Genomic DNA, 24,914 nt, shown 5'->3' with positions numbered 1-24,914 from the left:
GGCTGACTGTGCTGCTGGCTGTCATGTGGGCTTGGACGGCACCTTCTTGCACACACGGTCTCTCCTCCGTGCACCTGCACATAGAGAGCGCCCTCCTCTTAAAAGCCTGCCGATTCCATCAGTTTGAAGCTCCCCTCATACGACCTCTCTTCATGCCAGCTAGCCCCTAAAGGTCTATCCCCAAACATCGGTATGTCGGGGGTTCGAGCGCCAATCCTACTGGTGGAGGAGGGGGCTCTGCCCATACCAAAGATTGAATACATTTTACTATGCATGTCTCTTGCAGTAGTAAATGCGTTGAAGCATGAAAGCACCAATTCCCCATTCCTGAGAAACGTTACTCACTCAGATGAGGATTTGAGGTCCGTGGCCCTCTCCTTGGAAACAGCCAACTGCTTAAGTAGCGGGCACTTCCTTAAGTATCCATTGCCTAGCATGTGCCTCCACAAGGCATTCACCTGTTGCTTTCGGATTCTAAAAATGACTTTTTTTTGTTACAAGGAAGCTTTAGTCTGCCGTCTATAATGTTTTCCTCCCAGGCCGCCACAGTAGGTCTTCCTAGGAGTCTTCACAGTACCTGGGAGTGCTTTGTACTCTTCCTGGCTCTGCCGTAAGTCTGAACTAACCACATGACTATCCCTTCCTGGACCAACCTATCTCTGGTATTAGCCTGAGGCATCACCCATGCCTATTACCTGCCTGGACCAACGCCTCCTCTGATCCCAAACACTGTCTGTACCTGTGCTTCAGGATCGAGAGCCTAGAGACCCGTCTGGTTTCCATGTCTCAACCACACTAAGCAGAAGGAACTCAACAGCAAACGGGAATGTAAGCAGATGAATCAGCCCCCAAACACCCGCATTAGAGAGCCTCAGTTGCCTGGACTGCCAGGATAAATATTGATTATACATGAAGAATTAGGTAGAGTTTAATAACAAAAGGTTTGTGCCTTATTTCCTCCCTCAATTTCTAAACAACGAAAGAGAACTATAATAAAATAGCCATATCTAAATATGTGAATATGGAAACTGAATGGTTTGAATGACAAAAATGATGCTTAGACATATTTGAAATCATTTGATTTAATACATGTTAGGAAAAGTGGGGAGGATGGGAAAATGGTGGCCAGGAGCTACCAAGTATTGGCTGTGAGATGGCTAAGTTCTGCAGGCATAATGGGCAACATAGTGACCGTAGCTAATACTATCTTATAAGTGGGCATGGTATTCAGCACTTGGGAGGTACAGACAGGAAAATCAGGAGTTCAATGTCCTCCTCACCTGAATAGTGAGCTCAAGACTAGCCTGGGCTGTATATGAGACCCTGCCTCAAAATAATAAAAATAATATAGTCTTAAATACTTCAAATTTGCTAAAAAGTGGGCCATAGGTGTTTTAACCCCTCCCCCCACAAAAGAAATATGCATATTAATGAGCAGGTAAATGTTGGATATGTTAACTAGCTTGACAGATTGGAGTGATGTGACCATTCCACATCAAGCTATCAAGTGGTACTCTTTAAACATGATGATTGATACTACAATATAGTTGTCAATTTCAACACCATAAAGCTGATTAGGGAAAAGGAAAAAACCAATTTGTCAGACACCTTTTATCTGCCTCTAAACATCGTTCATCCCTCTGAAACATTACTAAAACTTGGGCTAGCGCCAGGCGGTGGTGGCGCACGCCTTTAATCCCAGCACTCGGGAGGCAGAGGCAGGTGGATCTCTGTGAGTTCGAGGCCAGACTGGACCGGCAGCCTCCAAAACAATACAGAGAAACCCTGTCTCGTAAAAACAAAAACAAAACAAAAAAAAAAAAAACCTTGGGCTAGCCATTAAACCTGGAAGCACTCCTCCCAATGCCTTAGCTTTCATGCTTCTCTAGGAAGTGACGCCACCCACTCTTTGATGGGCTTTACAGAATGTCAATAATTCACCGTTTATATACTTTATATTTTTCTAAAGCAAGCATCAACAGATAAAGCCAAGATAATCATTCTTTTCCATCCTTGCTGAACCTCAGCATTTAAAAGAAAACAGCTTTTTTAATTCAGTGACCAAGCTAAAGTCACTGGAGAATTAACCTTCCCAAACACAGAAGGATAAAAATATACAGAAGTCTCTCCCAACTTTAGACAGAGCTTCTTGGATGAGATTACCTAAATGGTACAGAGCCAAGTCTTTAAAATTTAGTCATAAGAACAAAATAAAATCGCAGAGTCAACAAACAATAAACCTGAGGGATGGATTCGTTCAAATGAGAGTAGCATCCTCTGTTTAAGTTGAGATGGACAAGGCCTTGAAAGGCTGGAGCACGGCTGTGTGGGCAGCAGTGGAACCTGGAACGTGGGTCTTGATTTCCCATCTCTCGGTTCCAAATTTTCTCTCTAATATATAACATTTTAATTCTTGACACAGCTTTTTTTTTTAGTAGTAAAAATCTGACCATGGCAAAACAATGCAAATACAAAACGGACAGCCTAGCAGAACAATAATTCTTGGCACAATGGAAATCACTGAGAAGCTATACAATGGCCAACTATCTGGTCTTCCCTAAGCAAAACGTTCACTTGGTGTTCTAATTTCTTACAGACTATGGAAAATTATTAAATTGGTAACTACTCTACCCAGCAGTGTTTTTTAGCCCAGGATTACTTTGTACCACATGGCTATGCCAAGCTTTGTCCAGATGGCTATTGGTTAGCAGTATGCTAAAGGGCCATCATGCAAAAACTGCTTCAACAAACAGTTACATGCATCTCTGATGGGGGATGTCCTTCCATATGCTATGAATGCATGTTTGTCTTATTGGTTGATGAATAAAGCTGTTTTGGCCAATGGACAGGCAGGATTTAGCCAGGTGGGAAATCCAGAGATAGAGAAAGGTAGTAGGCATAGTCAAAGGCACGACACATAGCTGCCAGGGAAGCGAGAGACGCAAGCACCACTGCTAAACCAAGACCAAGTGGAAACTCACAGATTAGTAGAAAGGAGTTAATAATTAAGAGAAAGCTAGCCAATGAGAAGCCTGAGCCATCAGCCAAACAGTTTATAAGTGATATAAGCCTCTGTGTGTTTATTTGGGACTAAATGGCTTTGGGACTAGGCAGGACAGAAACTTCTGTCTACACATCTAAAAAAAAAACCAAACAAACAAACAAAAAAAGTCATTCCTATTCCTATTCGAAATTTTCTAAGGGAGAGAGGGAGAGTTACAAACAGGAATTTCACCAATTAGCACCAAAATAAAATAAAATAAAACAAAGGACAACTCATCAAGCAAAAGACTGCCTTTCCCCCGTCACTAACTCCCGTTTTCCTTCCCTCGTTCTTCTCTTCCATGCCTGGGCGATCCCATGCACATGAAGCTGCTTTGCACTTTGCAGAGTCAACCCATCTCGTTCTGCAGACATTGCACATCCCCCCAGGAACTCCCTAACCACTCTCCTGTCAAATAGGTCCCCCATGCAACCTCTTCTGTGCTTGTCATCACGGCACTGACGGCATCTTCACCCATGCATTGTGGGCAGGTGGCCGACACTCTTCTTCCCGCCGGACTCTAGGCTTCATGACTCCAGGGAGAATGACCTCTTTCCTCAACACCCCCGCCACAACCAATGACGGGGATACACACAAAACTGCTGTACACCATGACAAAACGGAATAAGGAAACCTCATGTTCACCTAGGCAGCTCACCAATCATGACCAAAAAAAAAAAAAAAAAAACCACTCAGGGAGGAACAGAAGACTCTCAAATGAATATGTACAAACATTTTTTCTTCCTTATTAGTGCTGTCAAAGCAATGCAATATATCAAGTATTTTATACGGAATTGATTTATATAGACTACCGGGTCATTTAAGAAGTCTAAGGTTGGTTTAAAGTATGCAGCGAGATGAACCTGGGTTAGTATGTCAGGACCACACCATTTTACATAAGAAACTTGAACACTCTTGCATTTTAGCATCCTACAAGGAGGAGGAGGCTCCTGGGACTCCTATTCCCAATACAAAAGCATGGCCAAACTTAAAACTCATGGCAACATGAAGCCCAATAAAAATCTTCTTTGGAAAAAGTAACAAGAACAAGCAAGCAAACAAACAAACAGGAGTTATAAAGTGAAAATGTAAATAAAAGAAGAATGGAAATAGAAGAAGAGGAGGAGGAGGAGGAGGAGGAGGAGGAAGAAGAAGAAGAAGAAGAAGAAGAAGAAGAAGAAGAAGAAGAAGAAGAAGAAGAAGAAGAAGAAGAAGAAGAAGAAGAGAGGAAAACTATTGAACTATTGAAACTTACTATTTGAACACTTGGAAACAGAAACTTATGGGCCTATTTGTTAAACAGGCAGTAACCAGCAAAACTCAAGACTAGATGCATCCACCTCACCGGTGCTGCAGACGTACAGAACAAAACATGGGGAAATACAGAAACAAAAGGAAGGAAAGGCCAATAAAAACATTAAGAGAAACCATATGAAACTGCCTTTTTTACAGGTTAAGATCAAGCACAGGCCATTTTATGTGATCTAACCCATGGATAATGGCAACCGTAATGGTGACTAACACTCTAAAAGGTCAATTCCTTTATTTGGCCACTTCCTTATGTCTAACTCATCCCTGAGGCTGATCACCAAGGTCCAACTGTCAAAACACCAACGTCCAACAATCAAAATTCATTATTTGGTTACAATGGCTAACGTGTCCAATCAAGACTTTACCAACTCATACCTAACAAAGACTTCACCCTTTCCCCTTAAAAACCACTCCTGCAGAGAGACACCTGCTGCTGTCTTTGTCACATCCAGAAGCAGTCCCCACCCCCATTGTCCCCTTTGTGCTGAGAAACTTGGTGTCTGAGTGTGTTCTGTGCCAACTCCGAGGCCCCTTCATCCATTATAACAATAAACATAAAGGTAGTGTTCCCTTATTAAGTGGTATCTCAGAACAAAATCCAGTTCTGTCTTGGTTACGGGCAAACATTTGAAAAAATAGCATGCAAAGTTTATAATTGGAGCTGTAAATGAAGCCATTTCAGATACAAACAACAAAAAGAATTAGCGACATTAACTTGAGCAAACAGAAAGCTAACACAGAGGGTTGCTTGATGCTATATCTCACATTATATATTTAACACAGAAATTGTCAGAAAGTAGTTGACATTAGAGAGAGAGAGAGAGAGAGAGAGAGAGAGAGAGAGAGAGAGAGAGAGAGAGACAGGGAGCCACTTGTAGAGACATGCTAAGGGGGCACTGTTAGTCTGTAACAGCTCAAGTAGGCTAACAGAATCTAGAGTTTATGAATATTAGTACTGTGGCTGATCTAATAAACGCATATTGTACTTATCACCCAGGGAAAACAAGGTTCCTTTTTAAGTATTCTGGAAACAGAGACCCTAATCCACAAGAAATAAGAACTATAAAATCCACATTCACTGACAAAAATCAACAGAACTGCTCACGGGGAAATCCACACACATGCATCATCATCTACAATAAAGCAATCTTCAGATGCATCCTGCTGATGAGCTGGAGACAAGGCTCAGTGGCTAAGATGCATCCTGCTGGGTCTCCCAAAAGAATCTCTATGAAGACAAGTGCCAAGGAGAACATTCCTCCTCTCGGTACTGTTTTCCATTTTACAGGAAATAGCATTAAGCATAGAACGAAGAGTTTAGGCTTAGAGTCCACAGAGCAATCGCCAACCAGACATATCATGTAAGCCGCTTCCATGGGCTTAAATGGAAAACCCTACTCCCTCAAGAACGAGCAGAAGTTTTAAACAAGAATACTGCTGATGAGGTCAGAGTCTTCAGAGGGAGCTCTGCCCATCAAAAACACTCATACTTGTGACAAATGCCTGCCCTTTCATGATGTCATCATTTAAAAACAAATGACCTCGTTTCAACTCGGGACACAAAAACCTGAGTCCCGTTTTCTTCTCCAGGTACCAACTTTTCCTTGTCTTCGCCAACCTATCCCACGCCCACAATCTCACCTCAGTTCATTTAGCTCACCCTTCAAGTCGCAGACGCGCTTCCCTCCACCTCAGAAACAATCTCAGAAACAATGTCAGCCTTGCCCCTTCCGCTAGTCTCCTAGAGCTGTGCAGCTCTCCCCAAAGGCCATCTCCGCCCTCACTGGATTGTAAACGTCGCGAAGCAGAGACTACATCGCATTCATTCTAGCACGCTCAACAACCACAAATGCATGCCTTTGCTTACTCAGCCATCTATCGTAATGAAACTCATTCATTCAGTATTTTTTATTAAAAAAAAAATGTCTCTGCCGTGTGCCGTGTATTGTACTAAGCACTGAGGAAACCCTTTTAAAAAATGAGAATTTTTTTAAGTGTTTTTCCTCATCTAAGAAGTCAGAGATACAATAAAGAAGGACTATGGGGCTGGACACACAGGAAAAGATCACTCAGTTTTACAGGCAGGAGCTAGAGGGGGCCTCTCGATGACCTTTGAGTGAAGACTTGGGGAGAGCAAGCATTTAGATACCTGGGGAGAAGAACTAGGGAGAAAACAGTCAGCAGAAATCCCTGGAAGTCACAGTCCTTGTGCAGGTAAGCTCAGGCCTAGATTGTTTAAGAGGAGGGATAAGGAAGTCATTATCCTGTAACAATAGGCCGAGAAGCCCAACTGCTGGAGAGACTGGAAAAAGGCAAAAGGAGATAAGAGGTGATAATTAAACATAGAGTGTATCACCCGCAGTGACTATTACCCCTCCCCCCCGGGTCAGTAGAAACTGAATATGAAATATTGTAGTGGACCTCACAGACAGTGTAGCTACAAAGCCAAAATGCTATGAAATATTCAATAGGCCCTAGTAGTTTAAGAACTACAGGAAGTTATTCCAAAGTGCAACCGAGGAGTTTGGTTCTTGATTTGGGTGTTGAAGACGGGGTCTCATTCAGCCAGACTGGGCTCAGATTTGCTATACAGCTGCAGATGACCTTGAGCTCCTGAGGCCCCTGCCTCCGCCTCTCACACGTCAGGACTACAGGGGTGAGCCTATGTCCAGCCAGCATCAGGAAGGCATTACTGAGGGGTGAGACCACAGATGAATCTCCCGTCCGACCCGAATACTCCAAAGCATACGTACCCTTTTCACTACAAAGCGAGATGAGCATGGCCTTAAAGGATCATAGCACCTTATAAAAAACAAACGAGAATTCATCTCAGCCCCTCTATCAAGTATCGTAGAAGACGTGACAAAGCAATCTTCTAAAGTAGAAATAGAATCTTAATCGGGAAAAGTTGTTTTTTGTTGTTGTTGTTTTTTAATCCAGGTTAAGAAATACAACTGGCCCAAGTCCTACTGTTTACCTCAATCAAGCAATTCACTAAATTTTCCTAGCCCCTCCATACTTGCCTGCTGGAGTTTCTCAGAATGCTCTTTAGGCTCCTGGAATTTCCAAGTTCCTCTGAGGATTCAGTTTGCCCCTTATTAGTCATGATAACAATGTGAGTCCCACAGCAAGTTCTACTGCTAATTAAAACTGTCTTTGTTTCCTCCTCTGGTCCCCCAAATCACCCCTAATCTCCCCCACAATTTTAAGAATTGTTTTTTTCAGACAACCCTAACTGGAAAGAACTGTTGGGGGTGGAGTGGGGGTTCTGTTCACCACAGAGTATCATGCCCAAATCCACACCATTTCCTGTTTGGGGTTTGGTTTTGGTTGGTTTGGGCGGCGCCTAGGAAAGGACTGACATTAGAGAGAGTCTCGCACGGCAAGCTACACCCTGGTCCTCTTTTACCTTTTTTCTTTTTTTTGTTTTTGTTTTTGTTTTTGTTTTTGTTTTTGTTTTTCCGAGACAGGGTTTCTCTGTACTATTTTGGAGGCTGTCCTGGAACTCGCTCTGTAGACCAGGCTGTCCTGGAACTCACAGAGATCCATCTGCCTCTGCCTCCCGAGTGCTGGGATTAAAGGCGTGCGCCACCAAGTCTCTGTCGTAGATGCCTAGGCTAGCTTTGAACTCACTCCACTATTTGAACTTTATTCCATCACTAGAAATTTAATGTGAAACATTTTATTTTCAGGGCCTAGGCAGGCCCTGGACTTGTGATCCTCCTGCTTCAGCCTCCCAAGCAGCTGGGATTACAAGCCTACGCCACCAACCCAGAACCAGACCATCAAGAGAGAAGCCATAATGGATTCTCAAGGAATGCCTGGTGGAGTCCAGTTCTCTGCTAGAGGGAAAAACACTAAAGACCAAAGTCTTGTCCCTGTTAAATCACTACTGTAGATTTGCTTTTTCCAGACAGAAACTCATGTAGGCAAGGCTGACCTTGAACTCTCAGGAATTCTCCTGCATCTATCTACATTACACACACACCACCCCACACTTAAGTTTGTGCATCGGCAGGGATCAAACCCAGGGTTTCATGTGTGCTAAGCAAGCATTTTACCAGCTGGGGCAAATCCCAGGTTTGAATATATCCTTTAACTCTGAAAGTCCTCACTAGCTTTCCACATACATTTCAATGGCGTTTACATACAGTGATGTTCTATGTGTTGTGAGTATCCCTAAACACTGCAAGTTCTGTCTTCTAAACTAAGCTTTGAACTCACACTTACAGCTACCGGGAGAACACCTCTGCCTCTATACTCTGAGGCATGTCTAGAACTAAAAAGCCTCACTGCCACCCTCTCCTACCCTGGTCCTCATCTGGTAATGGCATCATAGCAACTATTTTAGTTCAGTGACCTCTATAACCTTCAAGACAGGCCCCAATGCACACTAGCACTATTTGCCAGAAGCTATATATTCCAGGCATCCTCCCCAAGCCTGTCACTCACATGCATTCCTTCTGGGCCTTCCTTCTTATTCTTAGGCATGGAATAAACTTAGCCAGGGGCCTGACTGACACCAGCACCCAGCTGCCATGCCAATCACGCATCTACTCCAAGGCAAAGGGAGTTCTCCCTCCACCCTCAGGAGTGTGCAGAGAACTCTGTTTAAACTTTGGTCTGCAGTATTTATCTGAGTCATCTCTTGCTGAGTCTTTCCATGTTTATAATCTAATTGCGAGCAAGGCACGTGCTTTTTTTTTTTTTTTTTTTTTTTTTGCCTGCTGCTGAATTTTTCTTTCTAAGTGTTCTCAGTCATGCAAGAGGATCCCTAAAATCCTCTGAGCTATCAGGTGCATGGAAGTTAACTGACAGGATCTCAGATTTAAAAAAAAAAAAAAAAAAAACGACCAGGAAGCAGATGTTGCTGAATCTGGGAACATCAGTCGGACTGCACTGGCCTTTCAACCTTTCTGTCTGGGTCTACTCAGCAAGGAGGGCAAGGGCTTCCCAGTGGAGCTACAATGAACAGTGGGTTCGGAATGAATGCTTCGTTTTTCTTGACGTGACAATAATCCTCTCCCCCAACAAATCACAGTCCGATTTGTTAAGGCGAGCAACCCCTTAACAAAGGGCAATTCTGCTTCTTCAGCTGTGCTGTGCCCCCCCCTCCCGTTCTGAGAACACACCACCCTTATCGCCCCCTGATTAGACTTCTAAAGAGCTGAGGAGGGAGGGAGTCTTTGTTAGGGCTCCCACAGTGGAACCTGCCTATAATGAATAACTCCACCTGTCTCTTCTGTTCCACAAGCGGTTCCTGGCCTTCCCCTGGCACTTCATCTTCTACCTAACAAAAGGCTCACAGATGCCCCCTGAGCACATGCTCCCAAATGCCCCTCCTCCCCTCGCTTGAGACCCAGGGGCAGCAGAGCCCTGGTGGAAAGAACACGCCCTGCAATGGCATTATTCATCTTGAGTGTCACACAGCTGCAAATGGCTCTCTGCTTCCCCCTTCATAACAGTCACTGGAATCCCTGACAGGAACTCCACTGAATGAAGTCAGGCTATAGTCAAGTAGAGTCCATGAAGGCTCTTCGGGCTTCTGCTTGCCACCTTTGATGGCAACCTCCGGTACGGTCTCTCTTAAGACCAGGGGGAACAGAGACAAATGGGAAGCGTGCTGGCATGGCTACGCACAAATGTGTAAAAGTGTATGCATGCTTGCAAACAACCATATACAGTGACCTAGGCGTGGGCAACCAAAGGCCAAGAAGAGAAGGGTTTAGGGCAAATCAACGATGAAGCAGCTACCTTAGATAGACAGCTGACGTGACAGAGATCACATCTTCAGACACGTGTGTAAGGTTCGGAGCACTACAAAACCCGACTACATTTACAACCTGAATACAGTGCCTCTCCTCTGGTTGGACACTTTCTGTAATACATGTATCCTTAAGGGTTCTCAACAAGCCCATCGAGTTCAAACACCAGACTCGGAATTTTCTAGGAAGACAGTCATAAACTAAGCATAGAAACTCAAACACAAGTTGGATCAAAAGTAGGACTGTCCAGGAAGGAAATGGAAGCAAGACAAGGCTACAGCCACCACACAGCTTGTCCGGCTCCGCATTGTTACAACCCAAAGGTAAATCCCGGTGAACTTTTTTTTAAGTTTATAGAACGGAGGCCTGGATACCAGACTCCGACTCCTTCACCCAGGGGAGAGAGACACTGAGAGGGACTTTGAAGAGGCTGCTGAGATGGGAGGATCACTCAAAAGTCACACCTGCGCGTCTGAAGGGCATTTCAGAAGAACTTCAGCGGGTCACGTGACATGACAGAAAGAACGAGGCGTGGCATGGGTGATCCTGACCACAGACAGTGCTTAGGAAGTAGAGACGGAAAACCTGCAGGTTGAAAGGCCAGCCTGAGCTACACAGTGAGATACAAGATCCTGATATGAGTGTGTGTGTGTGTGTGTGAGTGTGTGAGTGTGTGTGTGTGTGTGTGTGTGTGAGAGAGAGAGAGAGAGAGAATGATGGAGTGACATCCCCACAGCAGAAGAAGAGGTCTTACCCTGCTTGTTCCCACCCGTCCCCCCAAGTGTAGACAGAGATTTAAGAAACACCCGCTGAACATGGAATGACTCAATGAGCCATCTGTGGGATTAAACGCAAGGCCCGTGAGAATGGAAGACTAGACTTGGGAAGCAGATAACATCAGTACGTGTTCCTAGTTCACAGAAAAAGAGAAGCCCTTTGACTTACCCAGATGGATGCAGCAGAGCTCCTTCTAGATGGCTCCTAACTCCTTCTAGCTTGATCTCTTTTGTTCTCCCCCAGGCTTGGTTTATCTCCCAGGGTCCTTCCAGATTCTAATCTTCCGTGATTCCCTCCCCCTGTCTTCAGCATCTCAGAGAGTCCACTGCCTTGACCCTTGACTCAGAAGGCCAGGTGTCCCCTGCCCCTTTGCCTTTGATGTTCCCAGAGCACCAGGAACCCATCCCTGGAAACCCTCACTAGATTCTTGGTTGCTGAGAGGGAGGGGGGGCTGCATTGTTCATTTCTGCCCATCCTCGGTTCTTAGCACAAGGCCTATTCGCAACCAGCAGTCAGTTTACAACACAACTCTGGGCTTGAGCAGATCTTACCGCCTTTGCCCCCCCCCATCCACCTTGCTCCAATAAAGCCAGGACTATACTTTACTGGGGGGGGGGGCAGAAATTCAACCAAGAGTCAGGAGAATCGCTGGGACACAGGGAGAGAAACCTGAGACTTACAGGAAGACTAATCTAGTACATTGTTTCAGATTTAGATAATGGGGGGGGGGTAGAAAAAAAGGAAATTCAGGTGTGGCAGTTGGTGTGTTCACACTCGGGGCGCTGTTGAGGCAGGCTGGATTTCACAGAGCTCGGGCTAGCCTGGGCTACAGATAAGACCCTGTCACAAAAGCAAGGAGGGGGGGAGCTTGAGTAAGTGAATGGGGGAGGCAGCAGACTTGCTGGAGAGAATAGTTCACAGAAGCCCCTTCCCCATCCCTGGCAAAATGCCCTTTGAGTGACAGTTTCAAACTAAGCAGAGAGCCAAAGCTACATGTCACTAGCCAAGCTTCCTTTCCCCCCTTTAGAGGAAGGGACTGGCTTTTTGAAAGCATTTTCCTTTGTTTCTTCTATGCTACCACAAGCACCTACCGGACCTACCCCCAACCCAGGCTCCTACATGTCTGTTTTAGCACCGGACCAAAGTTAAGAGTCTAACCCTGTCATTATGTCACTTTAAAAAAAAAACAGTACCACAAAAAAGAAAAGAAAAAGAAAAGAAATTATAACCTAAACCCATGGATGCATGAAAATAGTTGCCTTTTCATTTTCAGAAGGGGGGTGGGGGGAAAGCCCTGACTTTTACGTGAACTTCAGGGTTAAGGTTTGCACGTCAGTGGTAGGGTGGTGGGAGAGAATGTCCAGGCATGAATACAACTCCCTTGGCCCTGTGCCAGCAGGCAGGCAGGTAGTGTAAGAATAAATGCTACACTGAAGTCACAGGAACTTACTAAAACAAAGAGCCAAGAAATTTCAATGCAATCCTCCACTCACTAAAAAAAGTGACCCTTTGAGAACCCTTAAAGTATGTCGGCCTCATTGAGAACCCTTAAAATAAAGTATGTCAGCCTCAGCGTTATTAATCCACTATTTGATTTTTTTAAACCATGCCAAACCTAAGTCCCCACACCTTGCAGAAGATTTTTTTTAAAAATAATAAATTAATTAGAAACTACTAAGAGGATCATCCATTCAAATTGTATCCGGAAGACAACAACAACAAAAAAAGGCTACCCTAATCTTTTCTAATGACCTGTCTCCTTCGCAGCCTAGCATTCTTGACTCAAGGGTCATTCAGAGTCTTTACCCAAATCAGCTTGACCGTGCAACTGAAAACTCATCCGGTTGTTCTCACAGAGGGCAGGAGGGCCGGCGGTCCTGCACTCTCCTGAAGGGATTCCACTAAGATTCCCCCGAGACATAACTAGCTAACTGCTTCAGAGATGGAGAGAAAAAAAAATCATGAAATCTGTACAAATTGCCCTACAAGACCGAGCAGGGCGCTTCTGTTGGAGTATTGGAAATTAAACTCTGCAAAGAATTCTTAGGGTTCCGCCCGCCCGCCCCGCCCCGCCCCCCACCCCAGCCAGATCTTTAAAAGAGGCATTAACTCTATTTCTGCACTAGCACTAATCCTCCTGTCCGTCCTTACTACACATATTCCACACTGTGGTTAAGACACTATGTATAATATAAACAGGGTCAAGAAAGCCAGCGTGGAGAAGAGTCGTGTTTAAATTAGCATTAGCCCAGCAAGCTGTTCCCCAAACAGAAAAAGGAAAGCGCCGCCCATGCTCGGCCACTCAGCTTTGTGTCTGCAGAGGGGCTTCATAACACATGTGCTCAGAAGGCCCCACAAGGGCCTGGGCGACCCAGGAGCCTCATCCATTTTGACCAAGCTAAGTTTCCCAAAAGGAAGCTATCATTTGCAGGGGGTAGAAGGGGGAAGAAACGGCATGCAGTCTGCCCCGGATGCTTTAAGTAATAACCCCAAACAAAACGGCAAGGGTGCCACGGGGCTTTACTGCCCACCAATTTGCAGTGGAACACAGACAGAGAGCACACATTCAGCCCTCATACGACGTTCCACCTCTCTCCACTTTGCAGCTAAGCAGTGTGACTCCAGGGATCTTCAATGCATCCTCGAGGGCTAAACAATGCCTTGGCGCGTGCATGGCTCCTTCAAGTAACACCCAGGCCTCCTTCACCACCAAGGACCCTGACAACCACCACTGAGGGCCTCACTCTCCCCACTGACCTCTTAAGGCACAGGCATCCTTCCAGCTGTCTGTCCCCCCTCTGCAGTTAGAATTTCAGGCTCTGCACCCCGCCCACCCCCACCCCCAGCCTGCCAAGGTTCTTAAGACTTCTCCATGACCACACAGGGGAGCAATGTGACACACTGTACACGCCTCACTATTCACACCACCCCTGTCTACATCCCCCCCCTCTGCACTTCAGCTCCTTCTGGAACTTGCTCCTCACCCCCCACCCCCACCCCCTACCCCCTACCCCCTCCCACATCTTCCCTGTACCTGTCACAACAAGAACACCCAATGGATGCTTGCTAGATTAAAGTGTTCTCTCCTTCCCTCCCAAGCAGCCTAATGCACCCATAACAGACTCTTAAATGCTAACACCAACACTTGGAATTATCCTGCTTTGCAAAAGGTAAGAAACCAGACAGGGAAGTAAGCATGCTGACTTAGCCAGCAAAGCCATACCTCACCTTCAGAGTAAATCACATGTGTAGGCATGGTGATACCAAGGAAGGAGGAGAGGAAGAAAGGAGGGAGGAAGGAATGGGAGGGGAGGGGAGGGGAGAGGAGGGAAGAAGGAAGGGGCACTAAGTCAGGTTGGAGGCAGGGAGAGAGAAAGGAGGGGGAAAGAAAGCAAGGAGAGAGTTGGCAGGATGCCCCTAGGGAGGGAAGGAGAGAGGGAGGAAGGGAGGGAGGGAAGGAGACAGGAGGGCAGGTGGCCACATATTAAGCACAGACATTAAAATTGTGACTTAAACTTGTAAAGGCATTATGAGTTGAATACTTGTAGCTCCCCCAGTGAAGTCAGCACGGTGCATTCTGTCCAGAGTACAGGGTTTGTTTTTTGTTTTGTTTTGTTTTTTTATACCGAGCATCTGAAGTAGTCCTTTCCCCCTAAAAAAATCACAAATGTCAGGCTGTTATTGTGTGCAAAGACTTGGCCACTTAGGGTTTACCCTTCCCTTGAGTGTCCCTTTAGGTCAAACAGAGCAGATTCCATGAAAACCCTGAGGTCTGTGACACAATCTGAAAAACAAAATCAAATTGCATTCTGGAAGACACTGGCTTCCAGTGAAAGCCGAGGGTTTTTTGTTTGTTTGTTTGTTTGCTTGCTTGCTTGCTTGTTTTTAAGCAGCTGCCACTTAAATTTCCACTTCTGTAGCTTCTTGCCCATCACTTTCTGGGATGCTGAGCTCTGGATGGCCAGAGCAGCTGGGGATGCAGGTGATGGATGCCTAGTAGGGGTCAGACCACGAGGATCGCTTAGATCTGGCGTCAGTTTTAAGCAGCCTCACCGGGCTGTAATAATAAGAAAGTATTGCTAGTTCCCTCATGGGCAAAGAAAGGAAAAACTAGAGGAAAAACCAACTCCCTGCTTAAGTTCCTTACCTCCAAGCACCCCTCTTCCTGGTGGGTTCTCACCCCCCATTTTCTTTCTGTTGGTTTCCCATTTCCCCACTAGATGAATTCTTTCCCATTCCCCTTCCTCAGCTCAACTATTCTATCGTGGAGAAGTCACCCACCACCAGCTCCCGGTTTTTTGGAAAGATAGACGGAGCAGCAGAGATCCATCCCACCCGTTCATTTTCCCTGAGAGGACACCAAAACCAGGAGCTCAGAACAGGCTCGGGTTGCACCGCTAGGGGACGCTGTGTGCAAGGGGGCCCCCTTACGATGAGGCCCAGTTCTGCAGCGGCAGCACTTCTCAACCCTTCTGCCCCAAGCTGCTTGTGCCTCTCTTTCCGCATTTTTCCCCTCAAGTGAACACTCAAGACCAAAGAAAGGGAGAATAAAAGGAAAAAGGAAAAAAAAAAAACGACTTTCATATACTTGGAGCCCTGGTGATTATTATTCAAGGATGTTGCATCTGGAGAAACCGAGATGCAGAAACTCGGTGCGATTCCAGCTGTGTGTTCCTGGGGTTCAGCATGCTGCCTTAAGCCTAACTGGCTCCCCTTTTTCGGTATCCATTCTGTCTGACCAGAGAATACGTTCCTTCCGTTTTCTCAGACTTTGAAACTCGGGCCTCTGGCTTCACAGTCGTGTTAGGTGAGCAAAAGACAGAAAAGGACAAACGCACAGCACTGCCGGGAAGAATGGAGAGGACTCTGCGGGCGATGATCTAGCTACCGTCTCCTAGCTGCAGTTAGCAGTAGGCATCTCGATGGGTATAGCGTAAGAGGGAAACTTTCACAAGCCAGTACGCGCTGGAAACACACACACACACACACACACACACACACACACACACACACACACGGAAGAAATCTCTGTAGACTCAGCTAAAAAGAAAAAGGAGGAAAAAAGTCAAGAGGAAGGGAGAGAGAAAGGAAAACGGAGGAGAGGAAGAAAAGAGGTAGGAGAAAAGGGACGGTCCAGGGCCCCAGCCTGGAAGCAGCAACAAGTCCAGGACGCCTCCCATCAAAGGCCAAATGGCAGCAAAGAAAAAGGCAGCCTAAAGTTTAAAGCCATCCACGGTAAACTCTCCCTCCAGGAGCAAACACAGCGCGGATCAACCCATTCAGGCGAAGCCAGGTCCCTCCCCTGCCTTGCATTTCCCAGGTACAGTCTAAGCCTCGGGCGGCTCCACGGAAAAAGTTTAAATCCCTTAGACTTAAGGGACGACAAAGTCACCAGGGAGCAGTGAGCTGACCGAGCGCGGGGCGCTGGGACACCCGGGCCATCCAAGTCCTCCGGGACGCGGCACCCAGGAACTTGGAGAGCCCCTCGCCAGCCCCCTTGCGCCCCCAACCCGATCCAGGTAACCAACCGGAGGCCACCTACGTGTCACTCGGACCGACCCTGGGGCGCACTGACCTGGCCAAAGGGCAGGAGAGCCGCTGGGGCGGCTGCGGCGACTTCCCTCCCGGGCTGGGTTCCACTGGCTGGTGCGGGAGGCCGGGGCAGCCTCGCCTCCTGCAGGCGGCCTCACACACACACACACGCGCGCACACCCACCCACTCCGGGCCCGCGGGCGCGCACACTCGCAGGCGCTCGCGCGCACTGCCTGCGAAGCCGCGGGTGGTGGGGACAGTGCGAGCCGATCGCGCCGATGGGAGGCGGGGCCGTCGCCACCCGCGCCGGGGGGACACCCGGCCGCCCTTGCCTTTACCTGCTACGTCCAGCTCCGCAGTCCCTGCAGCCCCGGGGCCAGCCCAGCCCAAGCCTCACCCGGAGCACGGCCGTGAGTCTACGAGGGTAGCGAGGCGCACGGGAACAAGGCTCACGGGGCGTCACTACGGCCCAGTCCCGACTTTCCGGGCTCTGCGAGCAGGCGGGCGGCTGGGAAAGAAGAAGCCTGGGTGCCAGGCTCCTTTCCTCTTCCTCCCTCCTGGCGCTTTCTGCCCCATCCACGTTGCACAAATCAGCAGCTCCCCGCACCACCCCCAGGCGCCTTTGCCCAGCAGCTCCGCTTACCTGCGTGACACCCCCGGCGCCCTGACTCCCGTGGTCCCCTCCCCCAGTCATTCGCTGCAACTTCCAGGGCTGATCCGGGGTGGCGGGTAAGTGGAGCCTAAACTTCCCATTCAGTACCTTCCTGGCGCTCTTCCCCCCCCCCCAACCCTCCACATCAGACACACCCACCCGGGTCACCCCTGCCCCCTTCCTGTGCTCACCCCAGCGCCTGGCTTCTCGCAGAGATTTTGGTTGACTCCCCGCATCGTGCATTTTTGTCTTGTGGATTTTCCCTCCTCATTTGAAAGGACCTGGAAAACATCGCGCGGTGCCTGGAAAAAAAAAAAAAAAAAAAAAAAAAAAAAAAAGACTTGGTGTAGGGCCTCCTCCTGGTTGAGCTTCTAAACTTTTCAGACAGTGCTGCTAAGTTTGTTGGGAAGTTTCAACCAGCGCGGCCCTGGACTGACTGCAGGCCAGAAAGAAAGGGGAGGCTTTCCTTCTAACGAAAAAAAAAAAAAAAAAAAAAAAGGTGTATGCTTCTCTGTGTCTTTACAACTGCAAATCAAAGTGACTGTGGCTTTGCGCCTCTGGCTCTATGATTATGAATTTCTCTTCCGCTCTCCGAGTGTAACTGCAAGGGCAAACTATGATTTTCATGAAGTAATTAAGGGCGGGGAAAGCACACCTGGAGGTGTGGGCGGGAGCAGAGCCCAAGAATCTCGTTCTGGAGAGTACCAGCGCCTATAGCCCTTCCCATCACCCAGTAGATAGATCCATGCCACCCCGCCCACACTCCAGGCCCCCTAGGGTTTCCAGAGTCATCAGAATTCTCTGCCTTTCTCTATCCATAGCTCAGTCCCCTCCACCGGGAATCGAAAGCAGATGCCTGGGAGAGAAGGCCCAACCATCTCTAGCCTGAGGGGCATCTAGGGTTGTCAGAACACAGAAAAGTAGGAGTAGGACCGGCTGACTGGGACTGTAGCTGATAGGGAATGAGAGACACTGAGGGGAGGGATTGCCAATCCTGTCGCTTTGTAGAAAGGGGTCACTGACAAGGCGATTGGGCACTCACTGCAGGTAGGACGGTGACTTGATGGGACTGTGGCCATTTCCTTTCCGTGGTTTTTCCACGGTGCTCAAGGCTGAATTGTAAAGCTGGCCATTCACTATCCAGAGCTGTTCACTTTTTAAAAACTATTGCTGGGGCTACCCAGGCACGGTGGGTGACACCCACCTGTAATCTCAGGCCAGGGGAGCTTGAGACAGGAAGAAGAGTTTCAGGCCAGCCAGGGCTATATATAGCAAGACCCCTTATCTAAAAACAAAACAAAACAAAAAACCAAGGGGGAAAACTGTTCAGGTCTCCTTTTAAAAAAGTCTGCTTTCCAAACTCCTTTCATATCAATGTACGACTTATTTTATAATTATCTACTTAAAATACAGAATGTACTCCCAAGTATTGCTTAATATAGTCATACCCAGGACTAAACTCTGACATGAATCCAGCAGGGTAGCAGGTGTTAGGCTTGAGGTACAGTATTTGCCTAGCAAGTACAAAGACCTGAGCTTGAGCCCCAGCACCACAAAAATAAATAATAAATAAACCTATAAATATAAACCACTCCCTATCACAAATAAAGATGGCTGATCTTAAGCTATTAGGAACTCGGGATGAATAGGAAGCCATCAAGTATTATACAAATGCTGTGTGCATGTGTATAACATATATATGTGTGTATGTGAGTATATATATGTATATATATATGAAAATAAGAATACATTGAAAGTGGTTATCACCTAACTATAGCACTACTAAATTCAGAATAATCCTATTTATTGCTTAATTTTCTTTCTCTTTCTACTCACTCTGCCTGTTTCTGTTTCTCAGCATCAATACTTCCATATTCAATGAAAGGAATGTTTTAAGGGGATTGCCATGCTTAGCCATTCCTCGATAGTTAAAGGCTCCAGGTGAATGGGCTTCTCTGAGCTTGCACTCATGTTGATTAGTTTTAATATGTTGGTTTCACCTCTTGCCTTCTTGAGGAATGTAGTTGCTTCTATCCCAAGTATGTGTTAACTACTTAAACTACCTTGTGGTCCTCCCCAATCTCAAACAGGGCTGCCTGTCCTCATTAAACTCATGTATTCACCAGCACACTGGGGTGAAAAGAGGCACCTCAGGAGTAATGGCTAGCCTAGCATGCCCATGCACACGCGTATGTTTGCATACAAATATTCATGCCCATATGCACACACCTACATGCATACATAGACACACGCACACACATAAACACACCACACACACCACACACACACACACACACACACACACACACACACACGGAGTTACTTGTTTTATCTCTTCCTTATTCCATCTACCACAGCAAATGAAATAAACAAGAGGTCTGCCTGGACAGACCTGTCTTGCCGACAAGCAAAGGCCTGTCTAATTGAGACGGCTCTGCCCCTAGCTTTAGGTCAACAACCAGAAGTAGGTTAGGTGTCCAGCACACAGAGACAATGAGATACACTACAACAGTAGTGTCAGAACTAGACGAAACCATCAAAACCAGTTCCAAATGGCGTCCGAGTCTGTAAGACAGGATGGCCACTGTACACTGTATGCCACAGAATTTTAAGTTGTCTCCTTCAGGTTTCACATGTTGTTTAGATGCCTGGTCTTACAACTTTGTCCAGGTTGTCCTGGAATGCACTATGTAATCAAAGCTGGCTGGTCTCAAACTCTCAGCAATCCCCTGGTGCTGGTGTCACAGGCATGAGTCACGCTCTGAGCTGCATTTGAGTGAGTTCCTTAAAAATCCTGGCACCGCCAGTGCTCGGAAGGCAGAATCGGGCAGATCTCTGTGAGTCTGAGGCCAGTCTGGTCTCCAAGGTGAGTTCCAGGTCAGCCAGGACTACTACACAGAGAAATCCTGTCTCGAATAAACAAAACAAAACAAAGAAAAATCCTAGCATCTGTGATGTTGTCTTGATGAGGACGGATGAGAGTGACTAGACACACTTTATTTAGTGTCTGTCTGGAGCCTCCCGGTCCCTCCACTTAGTCTCCCCCGACCTTTTTTTTTTTTTTTTTTTTTTTTGGTATGGTCACCCTAGTGCTCTCTGTTCTACTAAACAGCGTGTCCCTGAATGTGCTTCTGCAGCTGACTTCAGCAGAGGCAAAAAACAGCCAATCTGCTGGCAGGCATGAGGAAAAACATTCGCAGCAACCTGGGAGGATGGCTGGGACTTGCAAGTTCAGTGAAAGATCAGGATTTGAGGGCAATAGAGCAGGGAGCCTGATGTCATGGGGCCTCCACATGCATGGGTGTCTGTGCCTACACCATACACAAACACATGCACACAAGACATCTTATTTATTTATTTGTTTGTTTTTTACTTATTTATTTATTTTTGGTATTTCAAGACAAGGTTTCTCTGTATTATCTTGGAGGATGTCGTGGAACTGGAACTAGCTCTTGTAGACCAGGCTGGCCTCGAACTCACAGAGATCCGCCTGCCTCCGCCTCCCGAGTGCTGGGATTAAAGGCGTGCGCCACCAACGCCCGGCCCACACAAGACATCTTAAAGTACACAGATTATCTAGTGGGCCGAAACTTGTAAACAGAGCACTGGGGTTTGAAAAGCCATCCTTCATTTCCTTTGACGCTGTCTTTTGTTCAGACGGGTTTCCCAGAGTTCCCTTCCCTCTCGGGGAAGGGCGGGGGACACCATCAGCTCAAAGACCTGCTGGAACTTTCCCTTCCCTCTTTAATGGAGAAATTGAATCGAGAACACAGTTGGGGAAATGGCTTCCTTTGAGGCGTCAGCCTGCTTGACACAGGGACTCTTCTCCGAGTATTCAGCCTCTCTCTAGGGTTTCTCCCTGGGAATGGGGCTTATCCTCAAAGACACTTTCTATTTTAAAAGGCTAGAGGCAAAGGTGGGTGTCGAAATCCAACTTACTTGAAAGGAAAAAAGAAAGAAAGGAGAGAGAGAAAGAAAGGGGAGGGAGAGAGGGAAAGATGGAGAGAGGGATAGACAGGGAGGAAGGGAGGAAAAGTAACTCTCTTTGGAAAAGAAATGGCCTAAGGACACTCCAGGAAGGGGCCCTAGAAGCTGAACCAAGTGTGTAGCTTCCTGGTGCGCACTAGGGCAGCAAGGAAATTAGAACTTGAAGCCGAGCGAGCACGCATTTGCCTGCATCTTATCACATATCTCTGCATGAATAACTCAAGTAACACTGGAAGCCTAGCAAGAGCTGACAACCCCTTCTCCGTGCCTAGCTCAAACAACAGAGATGTGTAAGTAAGCAGGGAAGGCAAAGCAAGTGAGAATACAGGTTCATGTGTTGTGCATTCCATTTCAGAGCTAAAAATCAGACATAACTACAAAGAAATGACCAGGAAGGTGGACAAAACAAACCTTATTGCACAAAACAGCGGGAGGGTAGGATGCTTCTGGTAAAACAGACTCAAAAGGAAGAAGAAATGACTAGGAATATGAAGAGTCCAATTACAGTTTTAGTAGATATTTTTTTTAAAAAACTAAAAGTAGGGCGATGGTGATAGTGGCGTGTGCCTTTAATCCCAGCACTCTGGAGGCAGAGGCAGGCGGATCTCTGTTGAGTTTGAGGCCAGTTTGACCTACAGAGCAAGTTCCGGGACAGCCAGGGATACAGAGAGACCCTGTCTCTAAAAACAAAACAAAAGCAAGCAAACAAACAAAAAACACACAAACAAGAAAATAAAACCAAAAATTAAAAATAGGAATATTTGTAATTAACTATTAAGTAATTTGAATTATTATTTTAGATTTTTACCCATATAGAAGATCAGCATTTTTTGGTAGCTACGATTGACCAAATATTTGCATACAGATAGCCTCAAAGGATTTCAAAGAGCTAAGCTTGGTGGTGCATGCCTGCTACCCCAGCACTCGGGAACCTCAGTCAGCAAGATCACAAGTTCAAGGCCAGCCTAGACTATGTCTTAAGAGAATTGAAAAATAGTTTCAAAGAACAGAAAAAAGAAGAGCATCTCAATAATTTTACAAGCTAATAAATCCTATTGCTAAAGTTAGACAGCTGTAAAAATAGGTCAATGCCATAAAGAATGCAACTAAACTCTGCACACAATGCTATCAAAGCAAGTGTTACGAGAAGCTTTTCCTTGTGAGAAACCATTCCGCCAGCCTGGTTCTAGAGCCGCATCAGTCCCAAATAAACACACAGGAGGCTATATTAATTATGAAGCTGTTGACCTTGCTTGTTTCTAACTGGCTAGCTTTGACTTAAGTAATTACCCCATAATTGTTAATCTAAGTATTTCTCTTACCAGAGAATAGTTCCGGGATTCCTACCCCATATCTCGAACTCTCTGTGTTTCTCCTTCCCAGAATCCTCCTGGATTCCTAGCCCCACCTATCTATATTCCTATTGGCCAGACAGTGCTTTATTAGCATAAGACTTCCCCAACAAGCAAGTTCAGAAACGGGTTTCAGCATAAACATATGAGGTTAGCACCACAAATGTAAAGCTGGTTGGTTGGTTGGTTGGTTGGTTGGTTAGTAGGTTGGTTGGTTTTTGTATTGAGGGGGAATCAAGCCTAAAGGCTTGGTGCATACTAGGCCAGTACTTTACCTCTGAACTACCACCCCCATTTGTGAGAGTGCTTTAATATTAGAAAATGTAGAATAATTCACCATTCATTCTTGAAAATGTTCCCAAACAAAAACAGGGGAGAATTTCCCAAGCAAAATAAAACAAACATTGCTACCGACAAGCTGGTCTAGAGGCATTACTCCTTGTGATATTTCAATAGAAATCTTCCTATAGCCAGGAGTTGGTGGTGCACGCCTTTAATCCCAGCACTTGGGAGGCAGAGGCAGGCGGATCTCTGTGAGTTCGAGGCCAGCCTGGTCTACAGAGCAAGTTCCAGGACAGCCTCCAAAGCCACAGAGAAACCCTGTCTCGAAAAACCAAAAAAAAAAAAAAAAGAAAAAAAAAGAAAGAAATCTTCCTATTAAGATTAGTAACAAAGATAGCTTTTATCACATACACTCAACAGTGAAGTCCTGCCCCTTACCAACAAAGGAAGGCAAGCAAAAGAAATTAGATGATGTAAAGGTTTAAAAAAAAGGGCCATCATTTATGGATAACATAATGAGTTTAAACAGTCTCATTCACAATTGCAACAGGTCTTTAGGACAACATTGATTAAAGCTAATATAAAACATTTATAGGACTAATATCATAAATTTTGTGCCCAAGTTGCAAAGATTCCTAGAGACTACCAGGAAGACAGACCCACTAAACTGTAAAAGCAAGGTTTTATTTCTTTTTTTTTTAATTTTTATTGTGTATGCATATAGTGTTCTATGTTTAGATACCAGAAGAGGGCACCAGATCTCATTACAGATGGTTGTGAGCTACCATGTGGGTGCTGGGAATTGAACTCAGGTCCTCTAGAAGAGCAGGCAGTGCTCTTAACCTCTGATCCATCTCTCCAGCCCCAAAGCAAGGTTTTAGTTGTATTGATTGTTCATCCAACCATGGCAGGGACCCCGTCTCTTAAGCTGACACAGCAGCCTCCAGAGGGAGTGAAGTTCCCTGTCTACTGCTAGGTTTTAAAGGCAAAAGTTACAGGATTACATCAGTAGGTACGGGTTGGTTTCTTATTGGTTGACATTTGGGAACAATCAGGAGAATTTCTCAAAGTCATATTATTCTCATTGGTCACTGCTGAGAGGGAACATTCTGTGGTTTCTTTTTTTTTTTTTTTTTTTTTTTTTTTGGTTTTTCGAGACAGGGTTTCTCTGTGGCTTTGGGGGCTGTCCTGGAACTAGCTCTTGTAGACCAGGCTGGTCTCGAACTCACAGAGATCCACCTGCCTCTGCCTCCCGAGTGCTGGGATTAAAGGCGCGCGCCACCAACGCCCGGCCGTTCTGTGGTTTCTATGGCATTGTCTTGATACTTGCAATTGGCCTGTTGTACATAGGTACCAAAAGTTTTCAGAACTATATCCTGGAGACGACAGGGGAGGTTTTAGTCCCCCCCCGGAGTTTCTTTTGTAGCCTAACAGTTCCCAGGAAACAAGCATCTAGGAGGCTAGAAGGATCTGGGTTTTCTTTGTGCTCAGTTTTGGCCCTAGGCTCTGGGAGGCCAGAGGATCTGGAGTTTCCTTGTGTCTGAGGCCTATGTGTCTTTTCTGTAGCCTGTCATGGCTGCTAAAGCAGGGGGCTGAGTGAGAGATCTGGTCCTTTTGTTTCTAAATTATTAGAAGTGAAGCTGTTGAGTTTAGTTTACCCCTTTCAATAAAGCACCCTTAAAATAATTTTCACAGGCCTTGACAAATTGATTATGGTGGTTTGAAAGAAAATGGTCCCCATAGGAAGTGGCACTGTTAGGAGGCGTGACTTTGTTGGAGTAGGTGTGGCCTTGTTGGAGGAAGTGTGTCACTGGGTGGAGGGGGGAAAGGCAGACTTTAAGGTCTCCTATGTTCAAGCTACCCTCAGTGAGATGCATAGTTGCTTCTGCTGCCTGTGGATCAAGATGTAGAACTCTCAGCTCCTCCCCCGACACCACGATTGCCTGCATGTTTCACGTCCTGCCTTGATGGATGATAATGCACTAAAACTCCGAAACTGTAAGCTATCCTCAATTAAATGATTTCCTTCGTAAGAATTGCTGCGGTCCAAGAAAACCCCCAGTATCAACTTAACCTGGGCTCATAGGGGCTCACGGAGACTGAACCAACAGCTGGGGAGCTTGCATGTTACTGACCTAGGCCCTCTGCATACGTGTTATGATTGTGTGGCTTGGTTTTTGTCTTGTGGGGCTCCTAACATTGGGAATAGAGG

General features: G+C 46.3%; 1 protein-coding gene across 6 annotated transcripts in view; it reads right to left on the bottom strand.

Moving 5' to 3' along the window:
* Positions 1-17,386, bottom strand: part of Lpar1 (lysophosphatidic acid receptor 1) — a 128,807-nt gene extending 111,421 nt beyond the window's left edge. For 3 of the 6 annotated variants that reach the window (XM_040737604.1, XM_040737611.1, XM_013124446.3), the window contains exon 1: positions 16,472-16,648. The gene's annotated coding sequence lies outside the window, so the exon portion shown is untranslated. Of the gene's footprint in view, positions 1-16,471; positions 16,649-16,767; positions 16,944-17,072; positions 17,181-17,272 lie in introns of those variants that run through there. The other 3 variants (XM_021235925.2, XM_040737614.1, XM_040737606.1) reach the window with 3 other exon arrangements.
* Positions 17,387-24,914: the final 7,528 nt, after the last annotated feature.

The sequence above is a fragment of the Mesocricetus auratus genome, unplaced genomic scaffold, assembly GCF_017639785.1.
Source record: "Mesocricetus auratus isolate SY011 unplaced genomic scaffold, BCM_Maur_2.0 Super-Scaffold_6730, whole genome shotgun sequence".
In the NCBI taxonomy this organism is placed as follows: domain Eukaryota; kingdom Metazoa; phylum Chordata; class Mammalia; order Rodentia; family Cricetidae; genus Mesocricetus; species Mesocricetus auratus.
This window is presented reverse-complemented; position numbering and strand designations above follow the sequence as displayed.